Below are 23,040 nucleotides of genomic sequence, written 5' to 3' on the forward strand. Positions count from 1 at the left end.
TACCACTGCTGTGAGGTGTCCTTTTGCATCTTGGATAAACCCCAAAGAGATGTGTTTATGGGGCAGGAAGGAAAGGGGTTCTGGCTCTTGTCACATTGCTGTTGACCACAGGGGCAAAGGAGGTGTTTTCCAAACCATATCTTCTAGGAATCCTGCAGATCTTTGGACACACTCCTTTGAAGTGATGCCCAAGAAATCCATGGAACTACCCTCTCTTTCCTGGTACTGGGGATACAGAACCCAAGGTGTTAATGAGCTTTAAAATATCTTCTTTTGTAATTGGCCATTAATCAAGGACTTGTGGACCTAACAGAAGGAGAAGGTACTAAGAAGACGTGGCAAGAATACACAGAAGAACTATATTAAAAAGATCTTTATGACTCAGATAATCACGATTGTGTGTTCACTCACCTAGAGCCAGACATCCTGGAATGTGAAGTCAAGTGGGCCTTAGGAAGCATCACTATGAACAATGCTAGTGGAGGTGATGGAATCCAGTTGAGCTATTTCAAATCCTAAAAGATGATGGTGTGAAAGTGCTGCACTCAACATGCCAGCAAATTTGGGTAACTCAGCAGTGGCCACAGGACTGGAAAAAGTCAGTTTTCTTTCCAATCCCAAAGAAAGGCAATGCCAAAGAATGCTCACACTACTCCATGATTGCACTCATCTGAAACACTAGTAAAGTAATGCTGAAAATTCTCTGGCTGACTTGCCAACACTGCCCTTAGTTTCAGATTGGGTTATTTGGGTGGTTGTTTGGTGTCATAATAAGCACAATACAGCTTGTTTTTCTGTGTTCCTGTTGACTTTTCAAAGAAGAGGTTTTGGATTTTAAGCAAGTGATTTCATTTCTATGCATGATCATAGATTTTATCATGAGATTAAGTGAGAAAGCAAAAGCCCAAAATAATCTTTCCCAAACCAAACAAGTTAAGTTCTCACAAGGTAATATATTCTACTGCATAATAATATTATTTTAAAAACAGTAGTTGAATATATTATAACTTTCATGTCAGTTGGGCACATAGCATGTGGAGAGATTCATTCTGTATTGACCAAATGTGACTACATACAGGATTGGGGGTTATCTCCTACTGTGTAGACTGAAGCGACTTAGCAGCAGCAGCAGTGTCGATCTTTGGCCAAAATTATGAGAAGGTTTCCTACTCTTCCGGACCCATTTCTCCCCATGAGGACTGCCTACTGGCACCCTCAACCAAGGAGGAAACATGCTTGCTCCTTTGGTAATAGGAAGTGTGACATATTTCCAAAATGGAGGACTATGTTTATAGTAGGAATTTTAAGAAACTCCTAACAGACAAAAAGCCAAGGGCAGTTAGTTGAATAGAATGCTGTCCTGGGAATGATCTGTTGTGTCCCTGGAAGGATGCTTCTTATGCTATCATTAGTTATGCACCTTCTTAAGACAAAAGTGAACGAAAACACACAGGTCATAATAACTCATCTGTGCAATGTCATAGGAAGGGTTTCACACGGTCATGGGCAAAGCATGCACCGGTGAGCACCTGGAGGCTAAGCACCTCATCAGCTAGGAAACATCCATGCTGAGCATTTTATGGAGCCCAGGCCGAGTGTGCTCACTCAGTTTAGGCACAGTTTCTGGTTCATCTAAATCATCAAGGGTGGACTGTCTTGAGAACAGCATGGTTGCTTCCGTGCAGCAGCTAGCAGCACAAACAGTTACAGAGGCACAGTGTTAAAACAGAACCGGAACACGAGTCACACACGTCAGACCCAGATGCCGCCATGTATCAGACCACACACCACTCCAGCACCACGGACAGTGGCCACGGCACCGGGGCTCCAGGACAGAGAGGAGGAGACAGGATAGCACTGGGCTGAGAACAGAACTGCTGATAAACGATGAACTGTCGCTCTTTGGGTGCGGCAGGGAACTAGAATAATGACAAGTCTTGACCTCTCACAGAGCAGAATTCATCTTTACAATTGTATAGCTGAGGGTTATTTTTTTTCAATACAGGAAATATATTTTATTCAGAGCCCCCCTTCTTCAATCCTGAGTTCAGTTCTTATGCAGAAATACCTACTCAAGTAAAATTTATATAAAACTGGCATTTAAGAAAACAGCTTCCAAAAGAGAAGAAGGAAGCTCAGGATTGACTGCAACAAACTGAATTTTCCACCCCATCTTCTGAGTGATATTCAGTTGAACCAAACTGGATGGCTTGAAGAAGAGATGCTGGTTTCATATGCCACTGGATATAACCAACATCAAAAAGAAAAGAAAAGTAATGGTACGAAGGCAGCAACATAGGAAGTCCAGAAGTGACAGGGTCATTTTGTCTTTAAACTGTTCATTGGGCCTAATGAGAGGTTTTCTCAGTGATCATATTCTAGGTCTCATTGGGTGTCAGCAGACTGAGATCCTACTGACTGAATCCTCAGTGCCTGTCACTCAACAGTCTGGGAGAAAATCAAGGTAGATTCAGGACTGAGCTGCTACAGCTCAGATGGAGGCATGATTGCAGTTCACATGCAGAGTTTAACCCCAGAGAGGAACACCCCCTTAAGCTCTTGTCATGGAGGCTCAAATAATAACCACTTTGAATGTATCTAGGAATGTTCCTTGGGATGTCACCAATGTTTCCTGAAGGAACTTTAATTTATTTTCTGGGAAGGTAGAGGATGTCTGATTTCATAAAACAGCCATTTTTTACATCTGGATTTGAAAGAAATCATGACTGTTCCAATAAGTCAAAGGGAACATAAGCACATTTGTTAGGTTCCTACCCTAATCCCCTCTACTGTCTGCTGAAGGGAAAAGTGGGTGAGACGGGGCAGGTGGGGCAACTCCTTGCAGGCTGGGTCCTTGAGGGTCCAGGCCACATAGAGCATGTGGGTCCCTGCATCCCTTTTGGGGGTGGTGCTACCTGCCCCCGGGGCACAGGTGTGGCGACAGCAAATGTCCACAGTGGGGTCCCTCCCAGAGAAGACCACTGTCTCCTCAGAAATCAGTGTGGCTTCCTATGGACTCTATTGCAGACACACAATTGTTTGGAAAGTTTGAAAGTTTCCTAAACAAACAAACAAACAAAATAGTGTTCTCCTTGGCCTTTAAGAAGAGGGCAAATAAGTTCACTGACCTACTAAGGGCATAAATGACCTATAGTGTGTCTCGTTTTTCTTTATGTTACAAATAATGAGTAAAAGGACCTTAAAAATAATTTTAAAGGTATTGGTTTTCTAGTAGTAAATTTATAGATGGATTGACCATTTAAAAATGTTGGAATATTTTGACAGTCAGTCTTTGTTAAAAGGCAAACAATGAATTTTAATATCTCCCACCTCACAGGTTTTGACTATGGGTACAGATTTGTCATCTTGGATCAGACTAAAGGCAGTTACTTGATTTTGTTTTAGCCAGTCTTTGTTTTCTTTTTCTTAATCTCTCTCCCAAATTTGTGGTTTACAATGTGTAGTTACTTTCTTAACTGACCATATTATTAGTTGTTACACAGCTGAAAGTTATGAATACAGGAAGTGTGTATATTTATTTTATGAACAACTGATTTTCCGTTCACTTTCTAATTTTCTGTTTGATTCATTTGGTTCAGAGTTTGGTTCTGGAGCCACTAATCTTAAGCCAGGCTCAAGCATATTACTCAGGAAGCCTGTGAAATGCCTGAAGTTCTATGGGGAAAAAATGTGTAATTATGTGGGGTTTCCCCCTTTGGGAACCAGTCTACAGCTTCATGAACTTTCATGAGAAGTTCATGTCCCCATCAAATGGGAATGATAACAGTACATTTCAAGGGGTCAGTTAAGGAAGAAATGAGGAAACCCACACACACTGTCAGTGAAGCCCTGGGGAAGGGTCAGTGCAGGTACCTGTGTGAAGCAGGGGTGTGACCCCACAACTCGGAAGGTGGGGACCACAGAACCACTTCTCAAATTTTTATGATTCTGTATCATAAAGTAAAATTTCTGAAAGGAGCAGATGGAGGACAGCAACAGGTGGCAGAAGATTCCAGAACAGAAGATACTTTGTGGAACAGCATTTTAAAGGCATTGAAGATGCAGTTCTTGATACAATTACTCATTTTATGTCAGGAGGCTCATGTGACTTGACTCCAGCTTGGAAATACACGTCCTGGTCCCGTGGGCCATCTGGGTCTTTCTAATAATTTATTACTGATTGCTGCTACTCTCTGCCCTGAGCAGGGTCAACAATGCTCTGCTGGGCCATGCCCATGTAGACAGCCCAGAGCGGCTGGCACCCCCAAGGTTCTGATTAGCTTGCACCTCTCCATCATCTTGCACCTCTGTCATTCCTGTGGAAAGCAGCACCACCATGGAGTACGTGACATACCTGGAGATGCTGTCATGGGAATCCAAGCTGTCTGTCCTGGGGGCAGTCTGTGCGCCTGCAGTGGTGCCAGCATGGCCGTCGATGGTGTCCAGTCCTGAGTCCCTGGAAAGGTTCATGATGTGGTTCTGGTATTACATGTGGATGTACTCCTGGGTCAGGACGATGTCGGGACAGAGAGGGAGTCACTGTCACAGCCCTGTGTAGACACTGGTGCTTCTCAGTATGGACAACCCTCCACCATCACGCACACATTGAGCAGGATGAAAAACCAATCTAGTCAAGCTGAGGATTGATGTCAACTCACTGAATTAATGGTTCTGGATGCTACTGATCATGGTGAACAGGAAATCCCCCTTAGTTTAAGGGTGGTCAAATGTATGGTCAAATGTATGAACCTGCAGTTGTGAAATTAATAAATCATGGGGATGCAATGGTGACTAGAGTTAACGATACTGTATTATGTATTGAAAAGTTATTAGGAGAATAGATCTTCAAAGCCTTCACAAGAAAGAATTTATAACAGGTGTGATGATGGAGCTTAACTAGACTTACTGTGGTTATCATTTTACAATATACACAAATACCGAAGTTATTATGTTGTAAACTTGAAATGAATACAATGGTGTATGTCACCCACATCTCAAAAAATAAAATTAAGAAGAAATTCCTTCTCATATGTAGATAATTTTGCTAAGTGAGAGTAACCTTTCCAGCTGTGACTATTTTTTTCAAATGTAATCTATAAACTTTCTATGGCTATGTTTTGTCATAGCTGCTCAGTCATGTCCAACTCTTTGCCACCCCATGGACTGTAGCCCGTCCAGGTCTTCCGTCCATGGGATTTCTGAGGGAAGGACATTGGAGTGGGTTGCCATTCGCTTCTCCATGGGATCTTTGGGACCCAAAGATTGAACCCGGGTCTCCTGCATTGCAGTTGCGTTCTTTACCCTCTGAGCCTCCAGGCGTGTATTTTCCTAAATTTCCCTATAAGACGTTCCTGGTCAAACATCCCAGACTAAAGCACATGATCCTGTATGAGAAACAGCAGAGTCAGTGCATCTGGGGACCACGGTGACGAGAGGGGACAGAGTGAAACTCCTGGCCGAGATCCCAGGACTGTGTGTGTGCGTGTGTGTGTGTGTGTGTGTGTAGTGTGTATATTTTCATTCTGAGTATGGAACAGACTGAAATATATATTTACAATAAAGCAGAGGTGTTATGCGAATACTGGAGAGGGAGGATTTTGTCTGAGCCTCCGTGGAGATCTGGACCCTGGCTGTCAGAACCTCTGTGACTCAGGCAGAAGTGAAGCAGGGTTGCAATCAGGGCTACCTTCTTGATCTCTCTGGTTAGGATGCAGCACTCTATCCTCAGGTTGGTGGAGATGTCAATGTACTGCGTGGAGATGGAGTTAAGGCACATTGTGAAACTGTCCACGGTTGCCAGAAACAGGACCCAGGTGAACATCAGAATATTAAAGATCCTCTTGATGATGTTGTCTAGGACGAAGAACAGAACCTGATTTAAAGGGACATTGCGTGCTCATTCATGGCGCTGTGTGTGGACCAGTGGTGTTTTACCAAAGGCAGCCCTGCCTGGTTTTCTCCTTGACCCCAACATAGAGAGACAGAGCTGTGCGGGGTGGGTGGGCACAGGCATGGAAGTGGTGGGCAGGGTTTTCCACGCCTGCAGTGGCAGCTCCCAAACCAAACTTGGATAGAATTGTTAAGTTTTGGTCAAAGGACCAGTGGGAACATATCCATATAGAGACTCGAGGTCTGATTAGAAGCACATCCTGCACTCAGGGATATTTGCTACTGGCCAGAAACAGTCTACATCTATCCAGGTAACTGGGTCCCTTAACGCTTAGCTTTTTGTTAGTTCTGTTGGTTCAGCAAGACACTCATGTTTCCCACTGCAGCTGAATTGCAGTTGAAGACCTATCAAAGGTATTTTGTACAGAATTCAGTCCACACACTAAGACTCTATCCAAACCCCTGAATCATCTTCCTCATATGTATTTAATGACGCCAAGCTCTGCTAATTATAACATTCTACCTGTGTGCTCAGTCCTTTCCAAAACATAAGAGCCCTGAGATGCCCACTGACCCCGGGCCACCTCCTTCCTCTCAACTGTGACTGGGATCCATCTGGGGAGCTGCGTGTGTAAGGTTCCCCGCCTTAGCCATGATGTTAATGAATTGAAACAAAGACTGACAAGCAAAGACCTACGGCCTGGCAAAGCAGCTGGTCTTCTGGACACACACCAGAGGAGTCCCAACAGCGTGCCGAAGACAGAACGTTCTACAACACTGAAGCTGGAGCACTCAACTCAGCAATGGGCAGAAAGGATGGAGGCCACTTACACGAAGGTTATCTTTCTAGATGCCATGTCATTAAGATTATCAAAAAAGCACATGGATGCCAGAAGGACCAACAGCTGTCCATAATTCTGAACCTTCACTTAGACCTAGAGTGTGGAGACAGGCCTCAGCCAGGGTCTGAAAGCAGGTTACTTGTTTCCATCAGAAGTTCCCTTAGAAAAGTGTGCATTAGCTTACCTTGTGGCTCAGATGGTAAAGAATCTGCCGGCAATGCAGACGACCCAGGTTCGATCCCCGGGTTGGAAAAATCCCTTGGAGAAAGGAATGGCTATCCACTCCAATATTCTGGCCTGGTAAACTCCATGGACAGAGAAGCCTGGTGCATTACAGTCCATGGGGTTGCAAAGAGTCAGACACAACTCATCGACTAACACTTTTGCTATGATCCAGACTACAACCAAACCAAAGTGGAACTCTTCTTGACAAAGTGAAACAGCGTCTTAACCCAAATTGTGTTCTTCAGAAAATATTTGACAGATGTTTCAGACACGCGCAGTTGAGAAACAAATACTTTCTGTTTCCTTCATATCCCAGGTCAGTTTCCAAATGTGTATAGTTGAGTATTTTGCCCTTAATAGAAACATTCATTCAACACAGATTTTTATTTTATGACACAATCAGAGTAACAGTAAGAACTCCAAATCAAAGGATGTGAAACATCAAAGGCAGTCTATGATCAGACCCTTGTTTTTCAAAATGCTATCCATGGACCAGACACTTATGCATCAACTGGGATCTGGTTAGAAGCACAGAATCTCAGGTCCACCTCAGAACATCTGAATCAGAAGCCACATTTGACAATGTCACTGAGGGATCTGAATGCAAACTGAAATCTGAGATCTAGTTTTCAAACTGTGTTCTGTGGCACACTTTGGGGGCCTCTATGAAGAGTGGGTCAGGAAGAGATTAGAAAGAAGGTGGATGGGGAGCAGGCCTCGCTTCAGCTGAGCAGCCTGCCTCTGATCCGTTTGGGAGGCTGAACCCCACTCTACCCCCCAGTTAGATAGCCCATGGACACAAAGGTTGGAGAATCACTGTTCAGGACCAATCATCTAATATTCTACATGCACAACTGACAACTTCCAAATAGCATAAGAGAAATTAACCAAGATCGCATTATATTCTCTTGAACATTGCTAGAGGATTCTGAAATTTACAAAGTCTGGGAATCAAGAAAAATCTTCATAGGCAGTGTTGCTGGAATAACCTCCCAACTGCAGAAGTAGAAGCAAAGACAGACCCTGTGCCCCAGTGGGAGACAACATGACGTCCAAAGCTGTGCCCTGGAAACGCCCTGTGACATGAGCAGAATTTTGGGTACCTGGTTTTCAACAGAGGAGAGAGACACCCAGAGATAATAAGTGCCAAGGCTACACAGCAAGAGAAGAGCTGATGTCCAAACCCAGGTCCCTGGATCCAAAAGCCCAGACTCTGGATCATGTCATTCACATCATGAGCACAAATATGCAGCCCCTCTGTGTGCCCTATGCATTGGCCCAGCCTATGAGCTACATGGGCACACATCCACTCAGAAAAGGAGCCATCCACCCTCGCAGACCTGTGGGATACAAATAATGGGCTTCTGTGCCAATGCCTGGGCTCCTGCTCTAAGCTCAATGCACGGAACATGCAAATTCAGTTGCTATATCTTTGTGGGAATGAGAGTTAAGAATCCATTTTAATATCCATTGCTATGTATCTCACATCTCCATGCCTTGGGAAAGATAGAAGGATTAAGAAGGCAGAAATGGTCAAGGAGGAAAAGGAAATTAAATACTTTACAATGTATTACATATTAGCTTTAGCACCTCACTTTTATATTCACACCCTCCAAGCACTGCATGGAGCTTTCTGCCGTGGAAGCTCTTATTGCTAACCACATTTAATTAAAACTGAAGCTGCAAAAATAAATAAATAAATAAATAAGGCAATTCATTTAAGAAATGGTCAGAGCACCGAATATACATTTCTCCAAAGAAGACACAGATGTCCAAAAGGCACATGAAAAGAGTCTCAATATTCTTAATTATCAGACAAAGGCAAATCAAAACTCCAAAGAAGTATCACCTTACACTGGACAGAATGGCCATCATTAAAAAAAAAACCTACAAAGAATAAATGCTGGGGAGGGTGTAGAGAAGAGGGAACCCTTGTACACTGGTGGTTGAAAAGTAAATTGGTACATTCAACATGAAGAACAGTATGGAGGTTCCTTAAACAGTTGCAAACAGAACTACCATATGATCTAGCCATCCCACTCCTGGATATATACCAGGAAAACACAACAACCCCAGTTTGAAAAGATACAGGCATCCCAATGTTCATTGCAGCACTATTTATAGTAGCCAAGATATGGAAGCAATGTTAATGTCCATCAACAGATAAATGGATAAAGAAGATGTGGTATACAGACACGCAAACACACACACACAGGAATACTACTCAGCCATGAAAAATAATGAAGTTATACCATTTGCAGAAACAGGGATGGACATAGAGATTATCATACTAAGTGGAGTATGTCAGAAAGAGAAAGACAAATGTCCTATAATATTAATTATATGTGAAATCTAAAAAGATGATACAAATGAAATTATTTGCAAAGCAGAAACAGACTCAGAGAATAAACTTCTGGTTACCAAAGGGGAAAAGCAGGGGAAGGGATAAGTTAGGAGTTTGGGATTAACAGATACACACGACTATGTATAAAATAGTAGTACTGTGGTGCTGGGGAAGAGTCTTGAGAGTCCCTTGGACAGCAAGGAGACCAACTCAGTCAATTCTAAAGAAATCAACCTTGAATATCCATTGGAAGGACTGATGCTAAAGCTGAAGCTCCAATATTTTGTCCACCTGATGTGAAGAGCCAACTTACAGGAAAAGACCCTGATGCTGGGAAAGACTGAAGACAGAAGGAGAAGAGAGTGCTAGAGGGTGAGAAGATTGGACAGCATCACTGAGTCAACGGACATGGGTTTGAGAAAACTCTGGGAGAGAGTGAAAGACAAGGAAGCCTGGTGTGCTGAAGTCCATGCAGTCACAAAGTTGGACACAACTGAGAGACAGAACAACAATGTATAAAATACATAATTAAGGTCTTACTGTATAGAACAGGGAACTATACTCACTATCTACAATAACCTATAATGGAAAAGAATCTGGAAGCATTTATATAGTGAATCACCTTGATTCACTAGAAACAACAGACACAGCATTGTTAATCAACTATGTGAAAGTGAGGGAGAGTCACTCATTGGTGTCCGATTCTGTGAGGTCATGAACACTACAGTATAGAGTTCATGGAATTCTTCAGATCAGAATACTCGAGTGGGTAGACTTTCCCTTCTCCAGGGGATCTTTCCGACCCAGGAATCGACTGGGGTCCCTTGCATTGCAGGCGGATTCTTTACCAACAGAGTTATGAAGGAACTCCTAAATATACTTCAATTTAAAAAAAAAAAAATGAAGTTTGAAGAGCCGGCCAGCAGATGGCATGAGCAAGCAGCACACTACTGTCAAACTCAAGTTTCATTTCAGACACAAAGCTGGCCCCTTTCCTAAAGCCTCCTCCAGGTGTCATTTGGGAACATTAGGTGGGCAATACAACAGGGCAAGGCCACCCTCCCCACATCATCTTGTCTTCACTGCCTGCACTACTCCTTCAAAGACAGTAAGCGAGGGGCCCACACTGCTAAACTCCTCCTGGCACTTGAAGCTGCCACAGCTCAGGCCACTGGGGAGTTACTCTGGGCAAACCTGCACCATTTCTTCCTTCTCTGCACAATGCACCAGCAGCAGCCACTCTGCTCAGCCTGGGGGACACTGGGTGCCACAGGGGACAAATCAACTTCCTGCTGGGGGCCAGGAGAATCTGGGACAAACACCCTCACCTCTGTGTGTGTTCAGTCGCTAAGTCATATCCTACTCTTTGTGACCCCATGGAATGCAGCATGCCAGGATTCCCTGTCCTTCACCATCTCCCAGTTTGCTCAAATTCACGTCCACTGAGTTGGTGATGGTATCTAACCATCTCCCGACAAATAACTCTCAGCACATAAAGACCTAATGTCATATCTCTAAACTTCTTTCTGGATTCAAGAAGAATAATTAGAAACCTCATCACAAGACAGGAGAAGTCACAGCCTCATCACAAGCCAGGAGCCTGTGGCAGCAGCCCACCACCAACCCAACCCCATAAAGAGCTGGTGGAAGAAGGTGCCCATGCCCAGTTCAGAGATGACAAGCACCAGCTGCCAGAGCCGCTCATCCTGGAAAGAGCCATGCTGGTCGCCTGGCTCACTTGTGCACACCTCTTGTCTATCTGCTGCCTGACCCTGTGTACACGAGGCACACAAAGCTTTGTCAAATCACTGTCTAACCAAATGACTGAATCAGTGAATTCTTCTCAGGCAGAGATGCAATGTCTTGCCTTCAAAACTGCAAGTGAGGGCATTAATCAACTGTACACAGGGAAAAGGCCAGATGCCTTAGAGTCGCCCCTGAGTTGGACCCAGGCTAGTATCCCAGGCCCTTTCCGGTGACCTTGCTCCAGCTACACAACTAGGCTCAGTTCCTCCATGGGTCTGACCCTTCTGGGAGCCTTTCCCCCATTTCCCAGCCAAGAAGACGCCCTTCACTATGAGACGCAGCCCAGACAACACTCCCATCTCAAAGCCCTCCACAGTCCCTTGATGTGAGTCAGGGTTTGTTTCCCCACTCTTCATGCTCCCTAACCTCTGCTTCATTTCAGGCTCTGCACTTTATAGATCTGCCTGGAAGATGCAGTCCATCCTCCCCACCCCCAGCCCTGAGTGAGACAGGGGTGAGTGGACACCTGATGCCCTGCACAGTGGGGGACACTCTTGCAGGATGGGTGCCCATGGAATTGAATGTGCTTTGCCTCCTGAGGTCTGGCAGCAGACCTGCCCTCTCACATCAGGCTGTGCTTACACTGGGTCTAGCTTTATGGCCAGGTGGCCAGCACACTGGAAGCAGTTCTCCTGCCCAACCCAGCAGTTGTCTGATGTGAAAGATACCAAGAGCCTCTCCCACCATGCTGCGAGCAGGGTAGAGCGTGGTGCCACCCAGCCAAATGCACTTGGCGTCCTGTGTGTACACACAGCCACTGCTCAGGCACCAATTCCAGGTGTCAGTTCTCCTGCTTGGTCAATAGCGATCACAAGGCCTCAGGCACGGTGAGGGCCCGACCACCGGGGCCCACTGTGGACACCTCCAATGCCTGTCTGTGCCCTGCACCTCCTGACGGGCTGGCAGGAACTGTCAGGTCAACATCGCAGGTGAAGAGATGTCCTGCAAACCCTGCCTGCTCCCTGTCCCCTTGGTGAGTCCCCAGCCAGCCTCTGGCACCACTCCCCGCCCCCAACCCACCCCCAGGAATAGCCTGATGAAGACCAGTCTGGAGAAGGCTGGCCCTGGAGTGGTCCGAGGAGAGGTGGCGAGATGGGGCCTTGGTACGGGGTTGACATCCCCTGCCCCACTGGTTATGAGATTCCTTCCTGGGGGTAATCTGTGATGCACTCAGCCCTGGGCTCAAGGCCACAGCCCAGCTGCTGGAACTTTCACTGGGCTAGCAGGGGGAGAGGAATTCCCTGGCAAGTGAGAAGATCCAGGCATGTGGGACAAGGGGGGAATAGAGGCAAGTGAATTCTTTGCTCTGCTGTCCACAGGGGCCTGAGCAGCTTAGGGTGAAGTACAGTGAGAATCGGGGGCAGGGGGGCCAGTGTCTCCCCGGTATCTGACAAAGCTTCAGGCAGTAGACCAACATCAGTCCAGGATTCGACAGGACTAGCTGAACCTCAAAGACACTGAACGTTCCACCAAGGCAGGCCAGACCGGCTGGCATCGGAGGTCCTCTTGTGAAAACGTGCATCCCTGATAAGAGAGCCAGGGAGACCAGGAGGCAGGCCCCTGAAGACCAGGACTACCTAGATGTCTCTGAACTTTTGAGCCTGTGGCAGCAGCCCACCACCGACCCAACCCCATAAAGAGCTGGTGACTCCATAAAGAGCTGGTGACCCCATAAAGCGCTGTCACCTGTCTGCGGTCTAAGGCCCCGGTGGCAGACCACTGCCCTGCCTGGTGGCCACAGCCGGCCATCCCAAAGTGCCTGGGACTCACTCTGATTGTAGGAAGGCGGGACCTGCCTCGTGATCTGACCATACCTCTGGGCAGGGTTTTCCAGGCTCTAGGATAAGGAGCGCCTGCCAGATGGCCAAACCGTACTTCCAGTCCCCTTCTTGGTCACAGTCCCCACCCACTTTCCTTCCACATGTTTGTCCAGCGATGCCCTGGGACACATGCAAAGGAATCCTCAAACCTCCTTTTAGCTCCCGCTCTGCCCCCAGACTGTGACTTCACGTGAGCCCCACCTGATCCCTGCAAGCCACACCCACAAGGCAGGCCCTGACCCTGCAGGACTCAGTGGCTTGTCCGTGGTTCCCCTCCTGGTGGGACCCAACCACAAGTCCATGGAGGGCAGCCCTCTGACTGTGACGGCCCCCAGATGCTTCCAGCATGGCAGTGTGAGGGCAGGAGTCGTTTCTCTTGTTCCTTGTGGGGTGTCCTGGGCTATAAATCACCATCATTCCTGGGGAATGCATGCCGAGTCATCGTGGGGTCCCTCTCCCAGCCCTGAGGACAGGCCAGCCGCTGTGATGAGCAGAACCCACCCTGAAGACTCCTGCATGTGTGTTTTACATCTGTTTGGCCCTCCTGGGTCCCTGGGGTCTGAGGGCCCTGCCGAGAGGAAAAGTGGTGGCTTGTTGTCCAACATTGCTGTCTTGTCACAGGTGATATTCTCCCTGTTCCTCTGGTGCTCATGCAGGTGAGGATATCCAAACAACCAGGCAGAAGAGTGTTTTCTTCTCTGGCCACCAAGCAGGTACCCTCTGTTTCCAGAGGTAGGAGTGCTTGCAGTCCCTTCTTGCTCAGGCATCCCACCCACACAGTTGAGCTTCAGTGGTGCCCAGAAGGAAGGGGTTGGGTTGGCTGAGACACTGAGTGGAGGAAACTGGGCAAGCCTGGGATCCAGTCACATACCCCAGTAGAAGACATAGCAATGGCCACATCCCAGAGGCCAGCCGGGCTCCTTGGTAACTCACCCAGACATAGTGAGGAAGGTGACCCTTTGTCACCCATCAGGTGGACAGAGATTCAGCGAGATGATGATGCTGATGCTCAGGGCCAGCCAGTGGGTGAGGACATGGCGCTCTTGCCTGTGGTTGGGGGAATGGACATGGGGAAGCCTTTGTGGAAGGATGTGTGCTGGTGTCTGTTAGCACCTTGGGTGTGTGCCCTGTGCTCCAGGCTTCCTCCTGCATGGCTCTTCAGGCAGTGAGTGTGTGGTCAATTTGAGTGGCTGTATTGGCAGAATGAATTTTCCCTTCCCTTCCATCAGGAGGAACGAGTCAGTAACTTGTGGGACCCCCGACACTGGGAGGTGTAAACAGAAGCATGAAGTTGTGCAGAGGTGGAGGAATGTTCCTGAGGTGCTGGGAGTGCAGAAGTCACAGCCCCCTACTCCCCACTTGCCCCTGGGTAGGGTTGCCTCGACATGGTTGACTCTGTGGCTTCATTTGCTGGCAGTCGCATCAGGGTCACATGGGCTGGGTGACTCAGACTACACACTGTGTTGGTTCAGTTGGCCAGAAGCCGGGGTTGAGATGTTGGCTGATGTTGGCTCTCATGAGGGCTGTGGGAAATGTGGCTCTGCTGTGCTCAGGAAGGAAAGGCCTGGGAGGCTCTGGGCTGGGTTCCTCTGGGACCTTGTCCCCTTCCTCACAGCCATGTGGAAATGGAGGCTCTGCAAGGTGCTGAGACCCTACTGAGGTTCAGGCCTGTGGCTCTGCTCCTCTGGCTCTCCCCGCCTCCAGTAAACAGGGATCCATCTCCAGGTACAAGGATAGAAGTGAGGATGGAGGTGCCTGTGGTCAGGTCCCCTGCAGTCATGGGCTACCTCTCTATCCCTCGGCGCCTCCTCAGTGCCTTCTCAGCTGTGGAAAGTTGTGACAGTATCCAAGCGGGTTATTTGAGGTTTGAATTCTGTAATCCTTGCCTGGTGCCATCCCAGGCCCTGGTGATCATAGGGAGAACACCTGACCCAGGTGTCCCTGCTCTTGTTTGTTCTTTCTGTAGGCCCTGGGCAGGGGCCGGGGCATCTGTTGACATTGGAGGCAGTGGTGTGGGAAGGGCTGAGAGGAAGATGGCTCCCAAATGCAGGGGGAAGACACCTGGCAGGGCCGTCAAGGGCAGCCCCAGGGTCAAGGCCAGATTGGTTAGCACAGATCTGCCCTCAACAGGCCTGGGGTAACATGGGGGATCTGCAGAGTCAGCAGTGATGAGGCCTGAGATGAAAGGAGGGGTGGGGCTGGGGGTGAAGCCAAGCCCAGGACTGTGCCTGTCTGTGCTAAGGAAGGACCAGAGCCCTGCCAGTGGCCTTCAAAGCTAGGGGGACCCGCCCTCCCTCCTCAGTGCTCCCAGGGTTTCAGGGCTCTTTGTCTTGGAACTCAGCACATGCCTCTCTCCACCTGTCCAGCCCCCCTTCCTGACTTCGCTGCAAACCTCGTGTGATGGACGGGTCCTCTGTGTTGCCATCGTCCTGTCAGTGGACAGCGTGGAGGCAGATGGAAAGACCCAGCCATCTGTGACCACCCCATTTTGTGTCACCAGGAGCATCCTCTAAGGGGCTGATGTCTGGACCAGGGACTGTGTGTTGGGTGTGGTGCCTAGATTCTAAATAAAGCTGTGAGGGCAGAGCATCACCAGCTGGTGTTCACCTTGTGGAAATCTTGCATTTGTTTTCAGGTTTGGGGCAACGTGTTTGCAAGGCCCTTGGCCGTTGGGGTGACCCCGCTTTCCAGTGAGGCTCTTGGGGAAGCCCCTGGATTGGGAGTTGGTGATGCTCAGCTGCTGCTCAACAACTTGTGGCATCATCGGGGACCCAGGAGGAGCCCCTTCAGTTTCAGGGTGCAGGACTCATGGAAGATGACACCCCGAAGGTCAGGAGCCGGACTGGGTCTCCTGCTATGCGGCAGGCAAGGCCCAGAGGCCCGCCCATTCTGGGATGGCCTCAGCAAATGTCTCAGGAGCCACATTCTTGGCAGCACCTGTGAAATGCTGCTGCTTCAATTGAAAAGGAATCATTGGGACCAGACTGAGGCCTGTGTGGCGTGTGACCTTCCAGCCTCATCTGACTCAGCCAGGGCCCTGTGAATATCAAGGACAAACAGAAAGAACACAGACTAGAGGTTCTCATTTGCCTCTTCATTTACTCCTGTGAAGTTCTGGTGTACTTTATTAGAGCCAAAACTAGATTTTTGATTACAAAAGAGTGCTTTTGAGTGTCCCTGGGGATCTGGCAGCTCAGGGACTGGGCTTGTCGTTAAACTCCTCACAGAGGGCACACTTGTAATCCGAGTACTCCTCCTGCTCCTCCTCTGCCTCAGCGGCCTCGTTTGGGGCCACAACTGAAACAGCTCCCCTCACGATGGAATCATAGGTGTTGTACAAAGTCACCGCCGAACCATAATCTGGGTACCTTGGGGAGCTCTGGGGCAGTTCCCCTGCGCAGTCCCTCCCAGCAGTAACCAGGGGTACAGACATGGCATTGCTGGATGGACCTTCTCCACTGGGGCAGCCCTGCTCGCTGAGGAAATGGCTTGATGTGGGCACCTGGTCTCCCCTGCCCATAAACCAAAGTCCACAGAACACAAATGAGCGCTGGCCGAGGATTCCGAGAACAGTTGAGGTTCCCTTCTGGACCTGCTTGTCAGCCTCTTCGGTGCACTAGAGATGGAATTGAGGAGAGCATCTGGTCACCACTGTTTGCTTCTTTCTCTTTGAGGTCGCTGATGTGCCAGTGGCAGGTTGAGCAGTTCTTCTGGGGTCGCATTTCCTCTAGATGTTCTGCAGGAGGAGAGGCTTGTCTCTCTGGAACTTGGAGTAGTGATAGATCTGAAAGGAAATGAATCACTTTAGCCATTGTGGGGGAGAATAGCTTTTCCTCACCATCCTCCTTCCCACCACTGTCCCGACTTTGCTGAACTATTGAAACAAGGTCTTCTCATTCCTGGCAGGTGTTATGGGGACTCCCTGAAATCAAGTGGCCTCTCAGACTGTGGAGTCACCCTGTGGATCCTGTCTAAGGGGATTCCTGGAACACGACAAGGCCTGCTTTAAAACCACACTCTCACGAGAAAAAAGTTCTCCGAGAAATTGAAATCCATCCAGCACTCAGCTTGTCTAGTCCAGTCTACCCAGAAGGGCTTTCTACAGTACCATCATCCTCTTCTTCCCTGCAGTGCTACCCGAATGGTGGATTTCACTGAACCCATGCAGGTTCAGTTCGTGGATGAAACTTTTGATGCTGTCTTGAAGATCCTGTCCATGCCTCTGTGCTGGAGGACCTCCATCTGGAAGAGATCTGCCTCAGTTACCACCATGTCTGCCTTGTCATTCTGGTGCAGAGAGGTGAAGGCTGCATCCTCCAAGATCATCAAGAGCTTCCTGGGGAAGGACAGCCCAAGGACAGCATTGTTCCCTTTCTCATTGGCTGCTGCTGGGTTCGGGCCCTGTGGGGTGGGTTGTCTTGGGAGCCGGCATCTGGGCTCTTGGGTTGGTCCCACCATTTCTCCAAAGCCTCCTCTGAATCCACATTTGTATCTGGGTGACATCGTGGGGGTGCCCTGCTGCGGGCTCTCCATCAATGGATGGGGCGAATGGGGCTGCAGGTGCCTCATGGAACTCTGAATATCCATGGAGCCAGTGTAGTTCAGGAGCATTTTCGACCCAAGCAGTGAATGGTCAAGGTATAAGGTCCTCAGAGCAGGGTGGTAGTGCCCAGTAAATACGGTCTGGAGATTCTAGAATCTGGGTCATGGGCCAGGTAGCCAACGAAGTGGTCTGCTTCCTTACTTGTTTCATGATGTCACAAATGTAATGTGGAAAGGCAGCCCTGGCCCTGTGTGGGAGAGGGGGTCTGGGGACAGAGATGTGATCCCCAGCTTGTCTTCTGTCTGAAAATATAGAAAAGTGTGTTTCAGGTTGCCTGCAAAGGCTCCCATCTGCTCCCATGCGCCTTGTTTCAGGGGGCCAAGCCCTGGACCTGTTGACTACCATGCCCCTGGCTCCACCCTTCCCCTACCAAAGGGCAGGCCTGTGGCTGCCTTCTGCTAAAGGGGCAGGCCCTGGTGAGTCCTGGCTCATCTACCACCGAGAGAGACCCCAGGGGTCAGATGGGGCCCAGGCAACTGTCCCTCCCAGAAGATGGGGTCCTAGTGGGCTGGTTTGCCTAGCCTGAGTTGGTGGTTCCCCTCCGTCCCCAGGCATTGTCGTTCTTCTGGCTTTGGTCTCTTCTGACTAGTATTGCCAGTTGGCAGGTCCCACTCAGCCCCAAAGTCAGAGTCCTGTTTTCTGCCCCAATCGCACCCCCCAGGTCGAGCTTTCCTCAGTGTAGGGCTCTGCTGGAGCAGTGGGAGTGACCTCACTTTCCACTTGACTGTTACCCAAGCACCTGAGACACAGACTCCCCCAGAGGCCATGTGGTAGGGCACAGCCAAGCGATCTGCTGAGCTTGCAGCCTCCTGAGCTCTGCCCACCCCCAGATGGCATCCCGCTGCAGATCACAGTCTGTGGTCTACAGTTTCTATTCATTCCCATAAAGACCACTCTTGTGGCCCTAGAATCCTCACTTTGGGAACATCTGTGTGTATGCTTTTCCCATCCTCTTCCCAGAGTCTCAGACTCGGATTCAGCCTCCCTGGAGGCTGCCTCGAAAGCTCTCTTTCCTTTCGACAGTGGGGTGGTTGGGCTTCTGCTACCCCTGGTCCTAGCCTCCCATGTCCAACTTGGGTATCTGTGGTTACCTGCCATTTCAAGTACTTGGTTGGGGGCTCAATATACAGCCTGTTCTGTTGAAAACAGGCACTCCACTGGTCTTCTCCAAGGCCAGCTATGATCTTCTTTGCCGCTGCCCCTGTCCCCACCACTACTGTGGACCAGTTCTCCCTTACCCAGATGGCAGGAACATCGAATGATTTTGTTGGCTCACAGGTTAGGTGTTTTGCAAGGGGCCTTCTTTATACACACTCACTCTCGGGGATATGTCTGACTTACTGAGCTAGATGTGACCAAAGGGAGCTCCCATCTACCTGTATTTGAAAATGCATGAGAGTACGGGTGTGGGACTGGACAAAACCTGAGTGAGAGTCACCGGTCTTCACTGCATATGGATGATGGGACAGTGGGTTTAGAGGTGCATGTTCTCTGACCTTTGTGGGCCATTGTTCTTCAAAATCAACATGTAGGGGACAGACAGGCACCTTGGAAAGGTACATGTGTCGAGTACCCTAGGGCACTGTCCACCTAGTTCTGCCACTCATCAGGGTCATTTGCCCTGTGTGAGGGCCACGGCCTGTTGTCTGATAGGGGAGAGCTAAGAGGGTGTGGAAGAGGCTCTCCCATAGGCCCTTGGCCTGAAGACTGGAAGCCGGAATGGAGCTCACAGGCCATGACTTGGGCTTGCTCCCTGGCCTTTGAGCTCCTAAACAGGTTGATAAAGCATTCCTCCAGGTTGGTTCCTCTGACTGGGACATGACGCTGGAGGCTGTGATCTTCATTGGGGGCCCCTGGTGGCTCCTCGAAAGGGGACCGAAAACCGTGCTATCTGTGGGCAGCCTGGATATTGTGGCCTGTCCTGCCCCCACTCCCACCCTACTCGGGGCCCCTCCTCATCCCTGGGTCCTGAGGGAGCTGCCTTTTCTGGTCCCTCTCCTCCAGGCACCACATGGGCCCTGACAGTGGGTTTGCATGGCACTGAGGAGTTTTTTCAGCTCTGGCTCAGGACACCCGTGTTGTGCACACACAAGTCTTCATGACACCCAAGGCCTGCCTTTCTCAGCCTCATCTCCTGCCCCTGTGCTTGGCGTCCGTGCCCTGGTGTCCACAGCCCAGAGACCCTCCAGCTTCTACTGTCCCTCAATGTGGCTGGGGAGACCTGGATCTTCAAGGGTTGTGATACCTTCCATCCAGCATCAGAGGAGGCGGCTGTAGGGGCATTATCCCAGTGGGCATCGGGGTCATAAGGTCAGACCCTCCCTCCCTCCTGCTTGGTGAGGGGCTGGTCAGCCTGGCAGGTGCAGTTTGGCAGAGGCCCCTTGGCAGCAGCAGGGACAGGGCTCCACCCTCACGTGGGAGGCTCTGGGATGGACAGAGACGCCAGCCCCCGGCAGAGTCAGTTCTCAGCAAACCCCAGAGCAGCCCCACAGTGATTCTGATTCTCATCATACCCTTCATTCCGCGGGCCTGCTTTTTGTCACCTCACAGGCATTGTGTAGCACTGAGAAGAGGAAGGTGTGAGAAGTCAGAAGATCAGGCTGTGGCCTGGGGTGTGCGGGAAGGGCAGGGGCTCCAGAGGAATTGAGGCCAGGGCTCTGAGCCCACCCCATCCCTCACTAGCACGTGGGACTGAGAAGATCCCAAGCCCCCTGGGCTCAGTTCTTCTCCTGTGAAGTCAGCCGGTTTGAGGAGCCCACGTGTTGGGCTGCACGATGCGCCTGAGGGACGGGATGCAGCTGCCAGGACCTGGCGGCCCTTGCCTCTGTGATGTTGGGACAGGAATCTGTCACAATGTTGCGCCAAGATTGTCCTCCTCTCCACTGTAGGAAGGGGTCGGCTACTTTGTGGTCCAGGGCTTGTCCTAGAATGTGCACCTCAATAGGATTTGGGATACCTAATCAGCCAAATAGGATGTTTCACAAATAAAACTAAGAAACTTTGCTACTTAGACCATAGTGGACCATAATGTTAGTAGCTCAGTCATGTCTGACTGTTTGCAACTCCATGGACTATAGTCTTCCAATCTCCTCTGTCCATGGAATTCTCCAGGCAAGAATACTGGAGTGGGTTACCATGCCCTTCTTCAGGTGATCTTCCTGACCCATGAATCGATCCCATGTCTCCCACAGTGTAAGCGGAATCTTCATCATTTGAGCTCCTGGGCAAGCCCCATTTCCATAGAAAACCTGTTAAATTTGGGTATGAAGGAGTGTTCCAACAGGACGCAAGCTGCTCCAGGAAATAGAAGCAAGAGCCACTCTTTGCCTCTTCCCTAGCTGGTCTTCCATCCAAAACAGTACTTTCCTTTCTTGCAGCCCCAACTAAGGTCAAGTCCTTGATTACAATGGCCAATTACAATCAAGATAATTGAAAGCTATTTAAGACCGTGGGTTCTGGATCTCCGGGACCAGGAAAGAAAAGGTAGTTCCATGCATTTCTTGGGCACCACTTCAAGGGAGTGCGACCAAAGTTCTGCAGGATTCCTAGCAGATGTGGGGTAGAAAACACCTCCTTTGCCCCTGTGATCAACAGCAATGCGACAAGAGTCAGGACCCCTTCCTTCCTGCCCCAGAAAGAGATCTGTCTGGGCTTTGTCCGAGATGCAAAAGGCCACCTTACAGCCATGATCCATTTCAGAATTTGCCATCTCCCCGAAGAAACACTGTCTGCAAGTCTGAGGGCTGCTACCAGCCTGCCTCACCTCGACCACCTCCCACAGAAGGAACCCAGGGTCCTAAAGCCCCAAACCACCTTGGCTCAGGCACTGAAACTCGAGTGCTCCTCCTGGAGCTCCACCGCCCTACCTCGTGTTGCCTTGTCCAGTGCGACTAGGGGAGGTCTCTCCACCTTCCTTGTGTGACTGCGGCTCCTAGAACTTTGCTCTAGGTGCGGGGGTGTCCTGCTTCTCCTAGTGTCCCCACTCCTAACACCGCCTTTCCTGGAGAAGATACTCTGTAAAGGTCTTCAGAATATATGAGCTAGTGAACAGGGGCCTCAGATTTATTGCCAGCTGCTTCCTTAAATAACCCAGACAAACCCAAATAAAGATGATTTAGTTTTTGAGAATGACACACAAGAAGGACAGATGGATGACTTCATTGCACTTACTTTTATCATCTAATTCTTGCCCCATCAATATTAGTGCTTCCCTGGTGGCTCAGACGGTAAAGCGTCTGTCTACATTGGGAGACCCGTGTTCCATCCCTGGGTCAGGATGATCCCCTGGAGAAAGAGATGACAGCCCACTCCAGTACTCTTGCCTGGAAAATCCCATGGACTGAGGAGCCTTGTTGGCTACAGTCCATGGGGTCGCAAAGAGTCGGACAGGACTGAGCGACTCCACCACTCCACCACAAGCTCATATTTCTGAAACGGTTCTAATTCCAATTCCATTGTGTCCCATTCAGGGTCACAGAACAAAATGTAAGAGTTTCCAATCTCTCACAAAACAGCAAAACTCTTGTTCTTGAACTGTGTAAGCACATACACATATTGATCAACCTCATTCTCCAAGCTAAGACACTGAACGTTATTTAGCCTTTTGCATAAACAATCAAAGCTTGAAGATTTTCTAAGGAAAACAGATGAATCTCCATGTCATTGTAGAGAACAGGAGCCCAAAGATGCTGTGCACTGGTTCCCCCAACTGGCCCGGGCCCTCACTTCTGAGAAGGTGACTACTCCCTCTTCAATCACAGAGGGAAGGATTACCCTGGCTGCTGCTCTGGCTCAGGCCCCCTATTCCTCCTCCCTCGCAGCCTCTGCAGACAGGAGTGGGGAGGCCCTCAAAGCCCTCTGTTAGACCCTGAGCACACACACCATGACTTGCCACTTGCTGGTCTCCACATAGGCCCAGGGGACCCCATAGGAACTCATAGCGAGCAGGGTGGCTGTCAGGCACCTGCTGGTATTCCAGGTATCCCTCCCACACCCACACTTGGGTCAGCAGCTCCCTGAGCTCCCCAAAGAGAAAGGGCTCACTCCAAACACACACCGCCATGTTGAGTGCTCCCAACATGCTTCCTCAGGGGGCAGGACTTCATTCTGCATTATCAGGTTGAGGACCAGCACCAAGAAGCCAGCCTTGGGCAGGGTGTGCCCACTGCTCAGCATCACATTGCAGGTGAGGCCCAGGGTAGGGACCATGATGTAGATGTGCTTCCCAGGGTCCAACTCCTTTGCCTCCAGGCCATAATCATCTGTAGGCACTGTGAGACTTGACTGAAGACCACCGGGAGGTGCTCCTGGTTATCCCTGAGGAGCTTCTTCAGCATTTTCGCCTAGGAGGTCAGCTGTTTGACCAGATACTACAGGAGCAAGAGCTTCATCAAGTTAGGCACCATCTCATTCAGAGATATCTGGGCCAAGGCCTCCACAAGGGTGGAGCAGGAGAATATGTGGAAGTAGGCTGTGGGGGATGCAGCCTCCCCTGCCTCAGTCCCAGAGAGC

At 49.5% G+C, this 23,040-nt stretch overlaps 1 protein-coding gene and 1 pseudogene across 1 annotated transcript in view; one reads left to right on the top strand and one right to left on the bottom strand.

Annotated features, from left to right (window-relative positions):
* Positions 1 to 23,040, top strand: part of LOC122436011 (melanoma-associated antigen 10-like) — a 97,924-nt gene that overhangs the window by 69,893 nt on the left and 4,991 nt on the right. The gene's annotated exons all lie outside the window — the stretch shown is intronic.
* Positions 16,120 to 22,591, bottom strand: LOC122435767 (annotated as a pseudogene).

This window comes from Cervus canadensis, chromosome X (genome assembly GCF_019320065.1).
Source record: "Cervus canadensis isolate Bull #8, Minnesota chromosome X, ASM1932006v1, whole genome shotgun sequence".
Classification (NCBI taxonomy): domain Eukaryota; kingdom Metazoa; phylum Chordata; class Mammalia; order Artiodactyla; family Cervidae; genus Cervus; species Cervus canadensis.